The sequence below is a fragment of the Phascolarctos cinereus genome, unplaced genomic scaffold (genome assembly GCF_003287225.1).
Source record: "Phascolarctos cinereus isolate Bilbo 61053 unplaced genomic scaffold, phaCin_HiC Scaffold_7;HRSCAF=346, whole genome shotgun sequence".
Classification (NCBI taxonomy): domain Eukaryota; kingdom Metazoa; phylum Chordata; class Mammalia; order Diprotodontia; family Phascolarctidae; genus Phascolarctos; species Phascolarctos cinereus.
The window spans coordinates 165104553-165122773 of record NW_027556180.1 but is presented as its reverse complement, the minus strand read 5'-3'; positions in this window follow the sequence as shown (position 1 = coordinate 165122773).

Below are 18221 nucleotides of genomic sequence, written 5' to 3'. Positions count from 1 at the left end.
TGACACTGATCAACTCCAGTGCTGATATCCCTTTCACAAATTCCCTAGTTTTCTCCCTTTTCCCACTCAATTCCAAGGTTCTTTTAAAATTTCTTGTTTTTTTTCAAAACTAGTCCCCCTCCCTCAGCATCACTAGTCCATCTGAGTGGTCCAGAGATCCCAACCTCCATTCTAAGATTGCCACATACTACCATCTCTAAGATGCACATCCCCAGGCCTTCATATCTGGTCTATTGTTTATTCTCAGACAATATTAGCATAGAACAATAATACATCTGAAACTTGGTTACATGCCAAATTTTCTGTCTCCAGCTAGGCTGGATGTTTTCAAAAATCCACAATGATTTTTGGAAAGATGTTATTTGTGAGATAGGGTTCTTTTGTCAAAAGACCACAAATGAATGCAAATGACCAAGGATTTAAAATTCCAGGATGAACCTGGCCTGTATTAACAAAAAATATAATCTTAAACATACTGAAGGTAATACTGTCACTTTATTCTTGTCATTGGTATAGTTTTTAATGGATAACATTGTAAAAAAAAAGAGTTGGAATCTGTGATTTAAGGAAGATTGAGAACTGATTATTAAAGGTTTGGAAAATGGAACCTTGAAAAGAAGAATTAATATTATTTAACATTGAAAAGAGAAGGCCAAGGAATGATTTAATGACACCTTAATTTGCATTTTAAGCTTCCCTGATTTCATTGGTTTGGGTGCTTCTTATAGCCTTGCACATGGTAAAGTCCCTCTCTCCCTCATCGAATAGTCTTCTTGACTGCTCTGATTGAAAAACAAAAAACAAAAACAGTCATACGATGTGAGTTCACATCTGGCCCCAGACACTTAATAGCTGTGTAACCCTGGGCAAGTCACTTAACCCCTTTTGCCTCAGTTTCTCCATCTGTACAATGAGCTGGAGAAGGCAATGACAAACCACTCCAGTATCTTTGCCAAGAAAACCCCAAATAGGGTCATGAAGTGTTGGACATGACTGAAAAATGACTCAATAATAGCAAACAACAAAAAGGTGCCCACTATAGTGCTGAGGATATAAAAAGAGGGAAGGAGTTCACAACTGAATGGGGAGAGAACAAGCAAACATTCAAACAAGTTTTATATGGGATAAATAGGAAACAAAAATAGAATAAAAAGTGCCAAGAAAAGTTTCCTTTAGAAGATGGGATTTTAGCTGTAACTTAAATGAAGCCAGGAAAGCCAGTAGGTGGTGAAGAGGAGAGAGAGCATTCCAAGTATAAGGGACAGCCAGAGAAAATGTTCAGAGATGAGAAATTGAGTGTCTTGTTTATGGAACAGCAAGGAGGGCTAGTGTCTCTGGGTGGAAGAGTAAGGGGCAGGAAGTGAGATGTAAGAAGGCTAGAAAGGTGAGGAAGAGAGAGGCGTAGGTTAGATTGATAAGGGCCTACACTAGAGTGATGTCAGTATCAAAAAAAAAAAGGAATAGGGTATATTCAAGAGATATTGAAAGTGAAATCAGAGGTGAAAGTGAATAGGTGAAATCAACAGGACTTGGTAACCAATTGGATATAGGGAGTGAGAGATAGTAAGGAGTTGAGGATGACCACTAGGTTTCTAGCATGAGAGATTGGGAGGATAGTGTTGCCCTCTACAATAACTGTTAAGGTATGGGGTGCTGAATTTTAGGAGGAAAGATTACAAGTTCTGTTTGGACATCTTTAGTTTAAGATACCTGCTGGACATCTACTTCAGAATGACTGAAAGGCAATTAGAGATATGAGAATATAGGTCAGCAGAGAGGTTGGATCAGGTTGAATTCTAAGCATAGAGGTGGTAATTAAATCCATGGGAGCTGATGAAGTAACTAAGTGAAACACAGAACAGAGGAAGAGGAGGCGAGGGCCTGGGACAGAACCAGGAGAAAGTGATATTCCAAAAACATAGCAGATTTTCAAGGAGGAGCGATTGATCAACAGTATCAAACATTTCAGTCATGTCCAACTCTTTATGACCCCTCTTGGGGTTTTCTTGCCAAAGACTGGAGTGGTTTCCCATTTCCTTCTCCAGCTTATTTTACAGATGAAGAAACTGAGGCAGACAGAATTAAGTGACTTGTCTAGAGTCACACAGCTAGTAAATATCTGAATTCAGATTTGAACTCAGGTCTTCCTGACTCCAGGCCAGGTGCTCTATCCATTTTGCCACCTAACTGCCCCTCAAGGGTTGCAGAGAGGTCAATACAAATGAAGAGTGAGAAGAAACCATTAGGTTTAGAAATTAAGAGATCATTAGTAGGTCATTTTAAAGAAAGCCATTTCAGTGGAATGAGGAGGTCAAAAGCTAGATTGTAAGGTAAGAGAGAATGAGAGGAAAGAAAATGGAGGCAGTTACTATAGAGAGTCTTTTCAAGGAGTTTAGGCCTCAAAGGGCAGAAGAGATATAGGATGATAGTTACTGGGGATGAAAGGATCAAGTAAGTTTGTTTTTGTGTTTGTTTGTTTTTTTTTTTGAGAATGGAGGAGACATGAGTATGTTTATAGGCAGTAGGGAAGGAGAGATTGAAGGTAAGTGAAAGAGTGGGCATGATCGAGCATACCATCTGTTGAAGTAGGTGGGATTGAATAGGATCACCTGTGCAGGTAGAGGGATCAGCTTTGGAAAGGATTAATATGGGAAAAGGAGAAGATAATGGCAGAAAACATCTAAGGGATATGAAATGAGGATGAGAAGAAGAGAGGGAGCTCAAAGTGAATAGTCTTATTTTTTTTTTATTCCTGTAAAATGAGACATGGTATTCAGCTGATAGGATGGGGGACATATGGAAGGTTTGAGTAGGGTTGAAAAAATTTGGAAGAGCCATTGTGGAAAGTGGGTTAGTGAGTTGATAAGAAAGGATTGCCTGGCAGCAGGAAGGGCCCAATTGAGGTTGTGTGACATAAACATTTGTAGTAGACCTAGTTGCATTATTTTCTCCACCTTTGCTCAGCAGCATGTGTGGAGGAGTAAAGGAGGTAGATAGTAGGAATCATCCAAGGCTGAGGTTTGACTGGTCATGATGGGTGATATGATGGGTGCCAAGGACTCAAAAAAAGAGGGCAGTATGGAGTTGGAGCAGAATTTCAATAGAGGCTCTTGAGCTATATTAGTCATTATTATAAAACAGATAATCATCTCCATAGTAGATAGAGCTAGAACAAATGGACAAACTGCAGCAAGAGGAATTTAAATGAGCAGTGAAGGATAATATGAAAATAGTACAAATTGTTAAATATTGGTGTCATCTTCCCCATCATAGAATCTCCTTTTTAACATTTTTAATCAATTATTAGTTTTCAACATTCACTTTTATAAAATTTTGAATTCTAAAAGTGTCCTCCCTCCCTCCACTCCACCTTCCCCAAGATGGCATGCAATGTGATATAGGCTATACCTGTATGATCATACTAAACATATTTCCACCTTAGTCATGTTGTAAAGAAGAATTAGAACCAAAGGGAAAAAACCATGAGAAAGAAAACACACATACAAAAAAACAACAAATAAAAGAGAAAATAGCATGCTTTGATCTGCATTTAGCCTCCATGGTTCTTTATCTGAATGTGGATAGCATTTTCCTTCATGTGTCTTTTGTAATTGTCTTTAGATCATTTATTGCTCAGAAGAGTTAAATCTAACAAAGTTAGTCATCAAACAATGTGGCTGTTACTGTGCATAGTGTTCTCCTGGTTCTGCTCACTTCACTCAGCATCAGTTTATGCAAGTCCTTCTAGTTTTTCTGAAGTCTGCCTGCTCAACATTTCTTATGGAACGATAGTATTCCATTATGTTCATATACATAACTTGTTTAGCAATTCCCCAACTGATGGGCATCCTCTTAATTTCCAATTTGTTGCCACCACAAAAAGAGTTGCTATAAATATTTTTTTACACGTGGGTCCTTTTCCCTTTCTTATGATCTCTTTGGGATACAGACCTAGTAGTGGTATTGCTGGATCAAAGGACATGCACAGCTTTATAATCCTTTGGGCTTAGTTACAAATTGTTCTTCAGAATGGTTGGATCAGTTCACAACTCCACTAATAATGCATTACTGTTCCAATTTTCCCATCTCTTCCTCAGTATTCATCATTTTCCTGTTTTGTCATCTTAACCAATCTGATAGATGTGATGTGGTACCTCAGAGTTATTTTAATTTGCATTTCTATAATCAATAGTGATTTAGAGCATTATTTTTCCATATGACTATAGATAGCTTTAATTTCTTCATCCAAAGAATCCCTTTTTGTGTTTTTTTTTAAATGTGATTTATAGGCATCTTTTAAAATGGGATACATGGATAGAGGGTGGTGAGATTGGCTAGGTAATTTCATAAGGTTCATCACAGTTATATGAAAATCAGTTGAAGATTAAAAAAACCAATGTATTCAGTTTAAGAGGGAATAAAAAGTAATTAAACATTTTGTTTATATCTTATTTGTATTACAATGTTGTTGATTATTTTATTTGTCACCAATCTAAACTTTCATGTATAAATAAGCCAGAGAATATCCTCCTTTGAATTTACAAAAGGAGTTGTGTGATTAATTCAATCCTGACCTTTAGCATACGTTTTCAAAAAATTCAGTTTTACCTCCATCAAAATACCATAGACTGAGAGGTGCCCTCTAATTCAATGCCAATAGGTAGGTTTTCAAATAATATTGTTTGCATTCAAAATGCATTCAGCAGAAGGGAATTCTCTATTATATTCCAAAATATATTTGTGGTCACTATCTAGGAGTATAACAGATGATTACATTAAAGAAACTAAGGTCCTGAAAAGCTGATTGATTCACTGAATGCTAAGTGATAAGTCAGCAAGGAATGTAATTTCTTATCACATTTTTTATTTTGGACATCTTTATCACAGCTGCTAGGAGTACATTTGCAAATATATCAAAAGACCCTGCCACTACATATGAAGCACATCATCTTGTGTACATACACACAAAATTGAAGAAAATTGAAAAGGAAAAAAAAATCACAAAAGGCTTAATGCTGAATTTCTTCCAATGTCATCCTGATCATTTAGCAAATTGGAGACATTGGGGTAAGTTTCAGGCTGTTACCTATGCAAGTCTGAATTTTAGTATGAAGCTTGGCATAAAACAGGGAGACATATCCTTGCCAAACCTATTTGCTACTGTCATTCAAAAAGGGTATCTAGAGAGAGTCTAAATCAAAGAGGGAGCCCTTGTACATGTAAAAGTCTTAACAGTGCTGGTAGTTGAAACTGCTCTGGTTACATCTAGTGCCAGAACACCAGAGAGCCTCCTAAATGAAATTTGCAATCATTCAAAAGAGTTGGCTTAGCCATAGATACAAGAAAAACCAAGTCCGTGAATCATGGATACACCTATCATGGATAAACACTGTATATGGACAATGACTTCAGCCCAGAATTGAAAAGAAAGAGAATAATTCCTAGTGAGTTTGAGAAACTAACCATTCACAGATCTTTTTTCAATGATCAAACTTCTTCCTACAGCAAAAACTGACCCCCTTGTTATTCCTTACATAAGATACTACATTCTCCTGCTTCCATGCAGCTTTTATTGTCTTTCCTCATGCCTAGAATGCTCTCCATTTTCATTTCTGTCTGTTGGCATCCTTCAAATCTAAGCAAAAATCCCACCTTCTGCAAGAAATCTTTATTGGTTTTCCCTGAATGCTAGTGCCTTCCCTGTGAGATTACTTTATTATTCTGTAAACAAGATAGTTGTTTGCAAATTGTCTACCCCATTAGATTGTATACTCCTTGAGGGCAAGAGCAGAGAGAAATTGAAGAAGAGTGAGAAAGTTGGGATGGTAGAAGTTTAAATCTATTGGAGAAGGTGATTTGGAATTACTAGTATATGAAGAGGGCTTTGCCTTAGAAATAAGAAGGGCTGCCTCTTTATATGAGACAGGGATGAAGGAGGAGAAGGTGGAAGACAGCTGAGAAGAGGAAGGGATGAGAGGGAGCTCTCAGCAAATGGCCTCAATTTTTTTTCAGTAAAATATCAGATAAAGTTCTCAGCTGAGAAACAGAGGGAGAAAAAGCAATGAGAGATTTGAAGATGGATAAAAAGTTTGGAAAAGAAGCTCTGGTGAGTGGAATAACAAATTGATTAGGAAGATATAAAAAAGATTGCTTTGCTACAGAGAATCCAGTTGAGATTGTGTAACACAAATTTGTGGTGAACCTAATCAGCATGGTTTCACAATTTTCCATAGCTTTATTCAGCAGCGAATGAGTAGGAGCAAGGGCAGCTGAAGGTAGGAGTCATCCAAGGCTTGGACTTGGAAGGGCAAGATAGGTGACAGGATAAGACAGCTAGGGACTCAAGAGAAGAGGGTCATATAGAATTGACTGTTTCACCAAGATGGAATCAAGATGGAAGGCAGCTGGTAAAAGGGCGATGATCCAGGTTAGAACTGAGGGGTAGAGGGACTGGAGATAGAGGTGAGGATGAAGACCAGAGTTAGGATGGCAAGACAAAGAAAGAGGTGGAACTGCAACTGATTATGGTCAAATAAAGCAATTTCAAAATTCATGAATACAAAAGTGGGATATTGGTGGATGATGAATGCTTTTCTTTATATAAAGCCTAAATATATCTCATTGTTTCTTCAATTCATTGTCTAGTTCTGCTGGGATGGGATGGTAGATCAAATCTAACCCTTCCACATGTAAGTACTTTGTAACCTAGATTACAGTCTGAAGTCAGTTATCAGGCCTGAACATGACCTACTCACAAGTTTGATCATTTGCTGAGCTAGAGATTAACTTATTCTCTTCACCATCTGGGACACCACATTTCTCCTTTACAGAAATTACTAGGGAATAAGAACAATTAAACACCTAATGGGGCTTTGCCACCCAGGATACCCAGATGCTAGAATCATTCCACAGATCAATGTAGATCTATATAGGGATCCAGTATATACTTTTACTCCTGGACAGAAGCTGGGGCATTGTGCCTTAATCATCAATTATTCTCATTCTTCCTAAATATAGTTTCATTCAAACCCTTCAGGATTCCATACCTAAAGCTACAAAACACAGAATCAAATACCTTGGTTATCCATACTCAAGTCTGCCCTCAGAAACACATACACTTATAATGAATACTCTCTGCTTTCTTATAGAGAAACAGAATAATACTCTGTCCTCCAGGCAAACTCTGCTAGACACTTCCATCACAAACTTCCAGCAGCTAACTTACAATCATTAATATTCTACAGTTTTTAAGTTTCAGGTCAATATGTCCTGGGTCTTTGAGTTGGACTATTCACAGTTACAGGCAGTTATGAGCCCTCTTCAGCTTGCCACTCAGAAGCTACCTCTTCAAAGTTTGCTAGTAACCCGCCCCTTCCACCCACCCTTTACATCTCTCTTCAGTCTTGCCCCTATCTTGTGGATCAAACTCAAGTGCAATTCCCCTGTGAGACTCACCCATTTGCAGTGGTACAACTTAAGTGTGTTCCATAGCATTCTTTCAGTTTTCGCTGCTTATTTCATTTTTTTTTCTCTTTCCCCTTATCTTCTGTGTAACTCCTGAGACCCTTTCCACACATGGACTCTCAGCAATCTATTCCAAGTTTGAAGGTCTTTGTAGGTCAGCAGTCAGAAACCTTAGATTATGAGCTCATACCCATATGTTTATTTTAACCATTCATCCAAATGACACCTTATTTCAAAGCAAAAGATATTTAATCAAGAAGCATGTTGTATTGAGTAACAATAACAACAAAGATTTTTCCCATTTCACACACGCACACACACACACACAGAGGTTTATGCTATCCCACAGGACATAACTATTGAACACATGTGGAGAGTATACATATGAATATTTATGTAATTAGAGCAAATCATGCCTTTGATGTTACATAGTTGACAATGTCTTCTAGTGTCATCATCATATGGCTGTCTGTGTACCAATCTGTCTGCTGAGTCACACACATCTTGACTCTCTGTTGGATAATTTCTATTGGGTGTTTTTGTTAGCCTCAAAATGTCTGGGCTGTTTTCTGCTATCATCTTCTGGGATTCAGTTATTCAATCTCATTTATGCTATCTGCTGCTCTCCATGAGAATCAGAAAGTTTGCATTAGCTAGAAAGGGCAGACTGAAGCTCTTCTAGTGAATAAGCTAGGTTGATAAACCACCGCAGCCAGCCACGGAATCAGTGAACAAGTCTTTCTAGGGCTAAGATTAAGTCTATTCCTGGTGCTGATACATAGTCCCACTGCCCCCAGCTCTCTAATTCTAGGTTAAAACATACTTTTTACTTTGTAAATATTTTGTAGCAATTTCTTTGTATCTTTCAATTTTGGGTACCTTGTAAGCAAAGTCAATTTCATAATTTATCAGTAAATTGTAATATAGAAGACAGAAAAAAAAATATATATATATATAGTAAGAGAGATAACTGATCATTAATATAAAACGAATGCACAGACTAGGGAGATTTATTCTTTTTTTTTTTAAGTGAGGCAATCAGGGTTAAGTGACTTGCCCAAGGTCACACAGCTAGTACATGTCAAGTGCTTGGTCTGAGGCTGGATTTGAACTCAGGTCCTCCTGACTTCAGGGCCGGTGCTCTATCCACTGCACCACCTAGCTGCCCCCTAGATTTATTCTTACCAAAGATATTTTTCCCTTTGATGGAAAAGACTTAGTGCAGAATTCAAACTAGAGGAAGCTGTTGGTTCAGACAGAGCACTGAGCCGGGAGTCAGGAAGACCGAAGCTCAAACCCATTATCAGACACTTCCTAGCTGTGTGACCCTGGACAAGCCACTTAACCTCTGATTGCCTGACAAGCTCCACTGGAGAAGGAAATGGCAAACTACTCCAGTGTGTTTGCCAAGAAAACCCCAAATGTGGCCATGAAGGGTCGGACAAGATTGAAGCGACTGAACAACAAAGAGTTTAAATTTGTAAATGACATTGTAATCATTGTATCAAGCTCTGGAACATTGCAGAGTCTCCTGAAATAAATCTGTAACAACTCAATAGCATCTGGCTTAGCCTTCCACACAGGAAAAAAAAAACCAAATGAATTTAAACGTCTTTTATTCAGACTATGACGTGGAGTCGTATGGACAATCAAAAGCATGTCTAGTATGTGTCTTGGACAAATACTGCAAGAAGACAATGAATTGAGCTTAAAATTGAACAATGTTACACATTTAGAGTTCAAAAGGATCCTGGAGGTCTTCTCTCATTTTATAGTTGAGAAAAGTAGGGCCCAAAGTGATTATGACTTGCTCAGGGTGAAACAAGTAGTTCAGTGGAAGAACTGGGATCCAGGTGCACTGACTCCAAAGTCATCACTCTTCCTACTATGTCAAGCAGGATTCTTGCCTTCAGAAAAGTACAAAGTTTACCAATGAAGCTCTGGTCTATCTTCTTAATAATATTCCTCTTGCAGTGATGTATACCTGGAAGTCCTGGAACATTGCTGTTTCTAAAGAATTGAAATTGAAGATCACCAAAGGGCAATGGAGAGGCGTATATGGGAGGTATGGGAGGTCTGCAACACATTGCAAGTCAAGAATTATGCAGGAGAAGAGATGCAAAGAATGTTAAAGAAATATACAGTTTTCCTTTCCAAATAGAGACTTCCCTCATCGTGTTTTCAATATCACAGCTCACCATAAGAAATTCAATGGGAATTTGGGGGGAGTTTTGCAGAAGCTGCTGATGACGTGAAAAGGCCAGCAGATGACAGAGAAAAAAGTTTAGAAACTCTGAAATGCATAAAATATAGGTAGAGTATCATATAATATCAACCCAAATTTTATAATAAGGTACTATTAATATACTGTGGAAGAAAAGGGGAAAAAAAATTCAGACTTCTTCTCTGGCATGGAGGGAGGGCCAAAAAAATTTACACAGATTTCCAGATCACGGGGGTATTGTGTCCTTACCTCCCCGCAATGTGAAGAGATAACTGTAATCCGAAAAGGAGATAGGCCAATAATGTGATAAGAAAAGAGATGATTAATTGCCTATGAGCTTCACTGGCATTCTTAGGTTGTCAAGAGGACATGAAGAAAACCTGTAGCATGTTAAGTTTATACCTTGTTGTTAACTTAATCTGATGACAAGAATGAGGGTCATAATAAGATGGACAAATTTGGATGAGTTGTGATTTGAATCACAAGTTGGGAACACCAACATCAATGGAATCACAATTTCAGATCTACTAGAGTATAATAGTATTTTGTTGTTGTTATTGTTTAGTTCTTTCAGTCATGTCTGACTCTTCATGACCCTTTTTTGGGTTTTCTTAGCTAAGAAATGGTTTGCCATTTCCTTCTTCTGCTCATTTTAGAGATGAAGAAACTGAGACAAAGAGGGTTAAGTGACTTGACCAGGGTCACACAGCTAGTAAGTGTCAGAGGCCAGATTTGTTTCCAGGCACTCTATCTACCATGCCACCTAGCTGCCATATAATATATAGAATATATATTTTATATTTTATAATAGCATGGAATTGTGCAAAAACTGAGGGGGTGGTATGAGTGAATTTCTTGTCCCTGATCATGTTCAAAAAGAGGTCAAGTAACCACTTGTCAAAAATGCTGTAGAAGATCACAAGCAGGGTCTGGACTCGCCCTTTTTGTTTTTCCTTCATCTCTGATTACTTGAGAATTCCCTCACTGGTTATCTATAGGCACAGTGCTACAGTACAAATTTGGATGAATAATTGAAGGTACAATTCTTATTTAGAAATCCAAGTTTCTGATAAAATTAAATTCAAATCTTGTTAAATACGTATCATCATCTGCATCATTCAAACCCATTTTTGGAGACACTATCCAATAAGATTATTAGGAGCTTAGCTGTTGTTGTTATTGGTCTTTTGTCACCAAAGAGAACCAATGACATCAGGAGAGTTTGGATTTAAGTGAGGCAGAGCTGTGCAAAGTCATTAGCCTCACTTTAGAAACTTAGTGGGTCTGTAATGAAGAGTTGCCCGCTGCTTCCATTATGCTCCCCGACCTTCATGCAAATGGTGCCAGGGGTGATGACAAAAAGTCTAGGAGGAGGCAGCAAGATTATTGATCTCTGCTCCTGTCTCGCATTTCTACTTTTAATACATATGCCTGCCAACAAAATCCCTGGTCTCCTTGTCCTGCTGATATAAATCTTGCTGTTTTCCCTCCACATGAGCCACAGATTTTTTTTTTATTCCTCCTACTATTGCAATTCAGCCACCTTTTGCTATTAACTGCTCAGCCTAAAGCTACTCCTGCTCTAGGTTCTGTTGTGAATCTGTTGCCATAGTTTCTTGACTGCTTACTCTTTAAGGGATTGATTGCTGATGGTGACAAGCTTACCCCTGTGATTTCTCTCATTCCAGGTTTTCATATTCAGAGATATAACCCACATGATGCCCTTCACCTGGGGTTTGAAAACTGCTAAATTACTCTTTCACTGCTGCCCTAAAATTGGTCTTGGGCAGAGGGCTTCTAACTTTCAAAGACACCAAACCTACCTCACTTCATTCTTGATGATAGAGGGAATTATAGGAAATTTCTCAGCCTCATTCCCCTCAGCCATATCTGGTGGAAGAACATTGCCCATGTCTTCCACTGAGGCAAGGTATACTGCCTGCACCAATGGTATAAATGCCCTGGCCTTCCACTAAGAAAAGAGTGACTGGGCCAGCTCAAATGGCTGTGTCCTTAGGTTTAGAGACCTAGTCCAGACCTCTTTTGGCTACTTTCACCATTCTTGTCTATTCTAGGCAGTCCATCTTACAAAGCACTATAAGATGGATTACCTGGAACAGGCAAGAATGATATTGGGATAGATCATCCTGGACTCACAATAACCATCCTGTGTACCCTCATATCAGTGCAAGTGTCTACCCATTGATGGCAGTCTCTTACCTCATGGCTCCAGACAAAGTAGCCTGTCCACATAGTCTATTGTTAGCTTTTGCTTTTGACGTAATGGAGGAGACCAAATATTTTGTCCTGGGTGCATCTGATGTTGTACAAGGTCCCAAATGAAAATCTATAACTTTCAATGGTATTCCCAAATTCCCTAAAGCTTTTGCTAATCTACACGGCATGATGGGGACGGATAACTGACTCCATGGTCCCACTGGTAATCCTTGCATATATCTATTCATAAAAACTCACCTACAGAATTTCAGGTCTACTTCCGCATTCCTTCCCCAAGAGTTTTCATTTCTTGTGCAGAAACTACTAGGAGCTAAGAATTGTGTCAACCAGACATCGCACATTTGTCAAGACTTATCCATCACAGCTCCTCAGATACTAAAAGTGCTGCATGGGAATCAGCTTGGGGATCAAATGTTCATTCAATCTCAGGAGATGGGCACAACTGGAGGGGTACCTACCTTTGCACACTGCATTAATTTTCAATCATAGTCATGTTTTATAAAAATGTCTTTCCCAAAATGTGGTACCCAGAAATGAACATAGTACCTAAGATATATATACATACATACATATGTGTATTATATATATATGTATATATATGTGTGTGTGTGTGTGTGTGTGTGTGTACATGTACACACACACACACACACACACACATCTATTTAATCAGGGTACAGCACTATGGAACTATCACTATTCTCATACTAAATCCTCTGCTTCTTTTAATATACCTGAGGGTAATATTAGCCACCACCACCCCTTTTTTGGTTACCTCATTGCAGCTGTGATTCATTCCACCAAAATTCCCAATATTTCCCCCCAACAATCATTGCCTTTTTATAGGTTACATATCCAATATATCCAATTTCCATGTGCGTACGCGTGCGCACACACGTACACAGAAGGTCATTAGCTATACTTGCTCCTTGGCTCTAAGGAATTATAATAGGGAGTGATGTCACTTGCTTCATTATGTCAATTAGTATGTTAGCAGACAGGCATTAACTGAGTACCAACTGTTTATAGAGCACTTTACAAACCATTGTGAGTAGGAGGAAGTGATGCCAACGTATTAAAGAATATAGTATCTTTTTGGATTACTTTTAAGATTCATTTATTTATCTTATTTTTCAATTTATGGAATAAAACAAGCATTTCCATAGCATAGTACGCTAAAAAAAAGTTTTCACATGAAACTGCATATCTATTATGTACAACTTGCTACTCCTTTTAAATATATAATAAACTTATTGTGCAAATTTCTTTTTTTCTCCTTTTTTGTTCTATATTACAATCTAGAGACTATCTGTGGAATAACGTTAACTCCATTACATAACATAGTAGTCATTTAAAAAAATAATACACTACAAATTTAAATGCGAAAGTTATATGATGTCTTCTCTATTCCATTCTGGAATAGCATAAACTACAAGGAGTTTAAATATGAGCGTTTTATATTTTTTCGTGTACCTTCATGATAGCCTGTACAACAGAGAGAAAAGAGAGCTGAATTAAGTAGGAACCTCTTTAAGGACTGTGAACTCAAGTCCCAATTTCTGCTCAATGATATTACAGAAATAAAACCTTTCTAAATGACGTATGGATTGAATTGAGTTTTGAATATGATTCTCTGCTTAATACACACCATCACTGCCTTGGATGTTCAGCTCACTACCTCCTATTTGGAGCATCATAACGCTGGCTCACATTTCCTTGCTTCTAATCTCTCTTTTCCAATCCATCCTTCATACAAATGACGCAGTAATCTGCCTAACACACATCCGATGATCTCAAATGCTTCGTGCAAAAATATTTATATACAGGATAAATTACAACCTCTTTTCTCTAGAATTTAAGGTCCAGATCCAAGCTACTTTCGTAGCCTTAATTCATACTACTTCCCTTTCACGCAATTTACAAAGTCTTAGTACAGTTTCAAGCTATTAGAGCCATATTGAGTCCAATATGGTCTTTCTACCACCAGCAGGACAAGGTGCAGCAGACTCTGGCCTAACCTGGACCAGTCAGCACAGTCTCCACATCCTTGGTCATGGCCCAGATTCTTGTCCCCAGGCCCAAGCCCATGGACATGGACTGAAGGGGGAACTGGAAACACAACAGCATCTTGTCTCTCTTCTCAGATCACCCTCAGATCACCAGTATCCGCTCCCTTGGACCATGTCAGGTACTGCTTCCCAGGGCTTCCCTCCAGTGTTCTTTCACTAGTCCTGAGGATCTCCAGCCATGGCTACTGCATACCCTACTACCCCCACCTCCATGTCCCTAGGCTTACTCTTCCAAGGGCAAACACTCAAGTGCCTACCCTCCTCCCAGTAAGAACAGTACGTCCTGGCCCCCCCTCACCTCCCTTGAGGTATTTCTCTTTTACTTTTTTTTTTAAATTTATGTTTTGCTGCCTACTGGGGCATCCAGGGATAGATCCTGAGGGCTGGGGGACAAGATCTGTCTACATAGTCAATACAGATTGTGTTTTATTATTGATGCCTTCTCAGCCTCTCATCTGCTGTTCATTGTACATGTTTCACTTGGGAAAAAAGATCCAGGAAACATGCACTATTAGCCATTCCTTTGTTTCATCCTTGCCTTTTCTACCTGTATTTATGTGTTAAATAGCAGGTTGGATTCTATAAAACATTAAGAATCTGGGACAGAGAGCTGCCAATAAACCAGCATTATGCTCCCACTATTACATTATCATTACTTTCTGGATTCTTACCTAGAATGTGACTCATTCATTGCAATGACTCACCTCCCAAATACTTTGCTAGGACCCTTCTTTTGTTTTCCCTCCATGTTTTTTCATTTATCTCCTTATGTGAACTAAAGATCATACTTTGAACCCACAGTTTAATTAGATTAGTAAATATCTGCTCCAAATCATTAATCCCATTAATCCCATGAAACTTGGATGGTACCATTCACTCTCTGGATCCAACAGTTTCCAGGGCCAAAATACCCTTTAGAGTGAAGTCTGTCTCCCTTCATTTTAGTCTTCCAATCAGCACACAAACAGTAAAGATAGTTAACCCGAATGTTCAGTATCTTGTTATAGATTTCTGATCCCCAATTGAAACAAGAATTAATTAACCACTGTATTAGAATGTGGTGCAGAAACCTCAATGATTCTCATAGTTATAGCTTCATAGACAAGCAAGGATATTAAGATCATTTATCCAGATCTCTAAATCTCCATATCATTAGGTGTTCCAGACTTCTACTCCAGGATCTACCTTTCCGCTGTGTAATCCAAATACTCTAGCATGGAAATGGAGTGCATTGAACATGCTCCAGAGGCTAAGTCCCATGTGGGACTTCTTAACTGTCACAAATCTAATTATAAAGTAAAGATTGATAGATTTATTACACCTACTTTTGAGCTTCTCCTAGTTCCTGCCTTTTACCTTCAAAGCTTGGGAACCTAGAAACAACTATGAATATTACATCTGCTTTCTCCATCCAATGTCCTCATAAGCCCTTGGGGCTAAAAGAATGAATGAAGCTATGTCAGAATACTTGAAAAGGGAGTAGAATACCCCTATTCTATCTGCACACCATTTTGTGACTTTCTCCATATCTTTATCCTTTGATGTTTCTGCAGTATTTTAGATTGTCAACCACTCTTTCTTGTCTCAGTTTTCATGACCTTGTTCTCTCTCAGATCACCTCCTAACTGACTATTTCTTCTTAGTCTCCTTTTCTGGCTCATTGTATAGCGTGCCTTTGTATTAGTTATATCCCATGCCTGAAATGTACTATCTCCTCATCCCCATCTCTGCAAAGGAAACAACTTTGAGGTTCAGCTCAGGTTCTACCTTCTACATGAGAACTTTCCCAATCCTTCTGTTAGTGTCTTCCCCTTAACTAACCTTATATCAATTTTGTATGACTATAGACACATCCATCTCCCCCATCTAGTCACCTTTGTATTTGTATTCCATCTTCCACACTGGCTGATCTTTGGCAGGTGCTTAATAAATGCTTGTTGCTTTCTACATAATAGATTCTTATGTGGTTGTTGCATTAAATTGAATTAATGACTTCTCCAAATTTGTAATGGCCATGGTATTATTGTGTTAATGATGGTTATGACTGGACAGAAGTATAGTACTTTCTTTTGAGATACAACGTTTCTTTTTGAGATACAAGTCAATTGTAAGTTTCTTGAAGGCAGGGATATTGTATTCTATTGTATTCTAGCACATTTCTGGTTATTTCTTCTTCAGATATGAAACTAAAAAATAGATTACCCACAAAAGAAGTAAATAATCCCAAATTCCCATAACAATCTGCTAACATCCTACTCTGATGCCTTAACATGGCACTGAAGAGAGCCTGAGTTCTCAAAGAATATGTTATCAGCCTGCTATGACTTTTGACATAGGCATTCATGAGAAAATAGAGAAGAACTTAGAACATGGTGCCAAGAAAATTGTTGTCAGGAAATTTGTGATATATAATCATCACTGCCCAGAGCTCTGACATTATTTGCTTAAGATTTCAAGCTCCTTACAGCACAGACTAATATACTAATAAACCTTCCCCCAAGGAATAACACACAATACAGGGGAACTCAAATATAGACATGCATAGGAAGTTATTAATGCAACCTCTGACCCTCCCCCCCCATAAGCCCCTACTCCCATTGATGAGTTCCTTTCAGAGCCTTGTGATGTTTAAAAAGTTCAAGAGATATAATTTCTGGGTAAATAATCATTTTATTAATAGGCTAGAATGTTATTGATAAAAGAGGTCAGTGGCACTCTTGAATTCCAAAGGCAATCATCATGGTGGCAGGCTCATGGTTTATATATGCCCTTGGAAAAGTGGGTATTCCAGAGGGTGACAATCAACTCTGATTGGTTAACAATTAATATGAGAATGAATATTACAATGGGGAGCTGGACCTATAGTAAGGTACTTTGATTATGTAATTTACTTCTAAAGTGCCCAGCTTTGGGCCATCTATTCAAAGAATTTATCCCCACCCAAACCTGAGTAGAGCATGGTGGGCTTTCCCATCTGGGTGGGGTCTGAACAAGATTGTTAAGAAAGTTAAACTAATGTCATTATCAACAATGTCCTTCAAAGACTGAACTTTTGAAAAGAGGACTTTAGAAAAAGCAGAACTCTGGACCTTCCGAAATCATTGGTTATTCATAATGATTTCTCTCAGCCTCTATTCTGACAGGCCTAGGCCTGTCATCTTCCATTCCCTTCCAGGCTCTGCTTCTGACCTCTGGACCTCAGCACCATGCCCCTGCAATGGTACCTTTTCCCCGTCTTCCCACTGATGTTCAGTTCCCTTCTGTGTGTTGTCTTTCTGGATTAGAAAGTAAGCTCCTTGAAGGTAGGGACTACTTTTTTTTTTTTGCTTGTATTTGTACACCCCCCACTTAGCGCATAGTAATTTCTTTATAAATGCTTGTTGCCCCCGACAATGAGACTCCCCAGAACCACACCGTTTTTCCAGGAAGATATGTCATTTAGCTCACTTTCTTTCTATCCTTCCAAACATGATCAACTCTACGAGCTCAGTAGAAAGGTCAGGTCAGGAACAACAACGTAGAAGCCTGGTGTTTTGCTGGCTTTACACACTGCCTATTGGCAGTCATAGGGTGAGAAGGAGGCTAATGCCTTCATTAGAGCTATTAGCACCAGCTGCCTGTTGCTCCCATAACTCAACTGCCCTGCCTTCACAACAGTGGTAATATGTGCCACTTGTCCGAATTTGGAAAGTCAGCAAAAGAGGAACAGCTGTGCACTCAGGGCACACATCCCCCTGTAGCTGTCATTAACTTCCAGGGTATGTTTTAAGAAAGTCAAGACATTTCCTTCATGCTCATGATCAGAGTGGCATGGTCAGGAGAAACTAGTCCTTGAGTGTGAGAATTAATAAAGGAGTGTGAATGAGAGGAAGAGATCATATAGTATTATAGATGAACAAAAGTTTAGAGTATGGGAGGAGCCATTCAGGAAGAGGAACTCTGTATGGACAAATAGGAGTAAATGCAATGGGTGGGAGAGTGAAATTAATATTAAGGAAATATCCTCTTCCCTCATCTTTATTCTGGTAATATTAATAACATTATTATTATTAATAATGGCACTAATAATATCATATTCATAATAATAACAGCATTTATATAGTGCTTTAAGGTTTGCAAAGCACTTTACATATGTTATCTCACTTGATCCTTACAACCTTGTGAGACGAGTGCTGTTATTATCTTCATTTTGCAGGTAAGGAAACAGGCTAGGAGAAGTTAGTTAACTT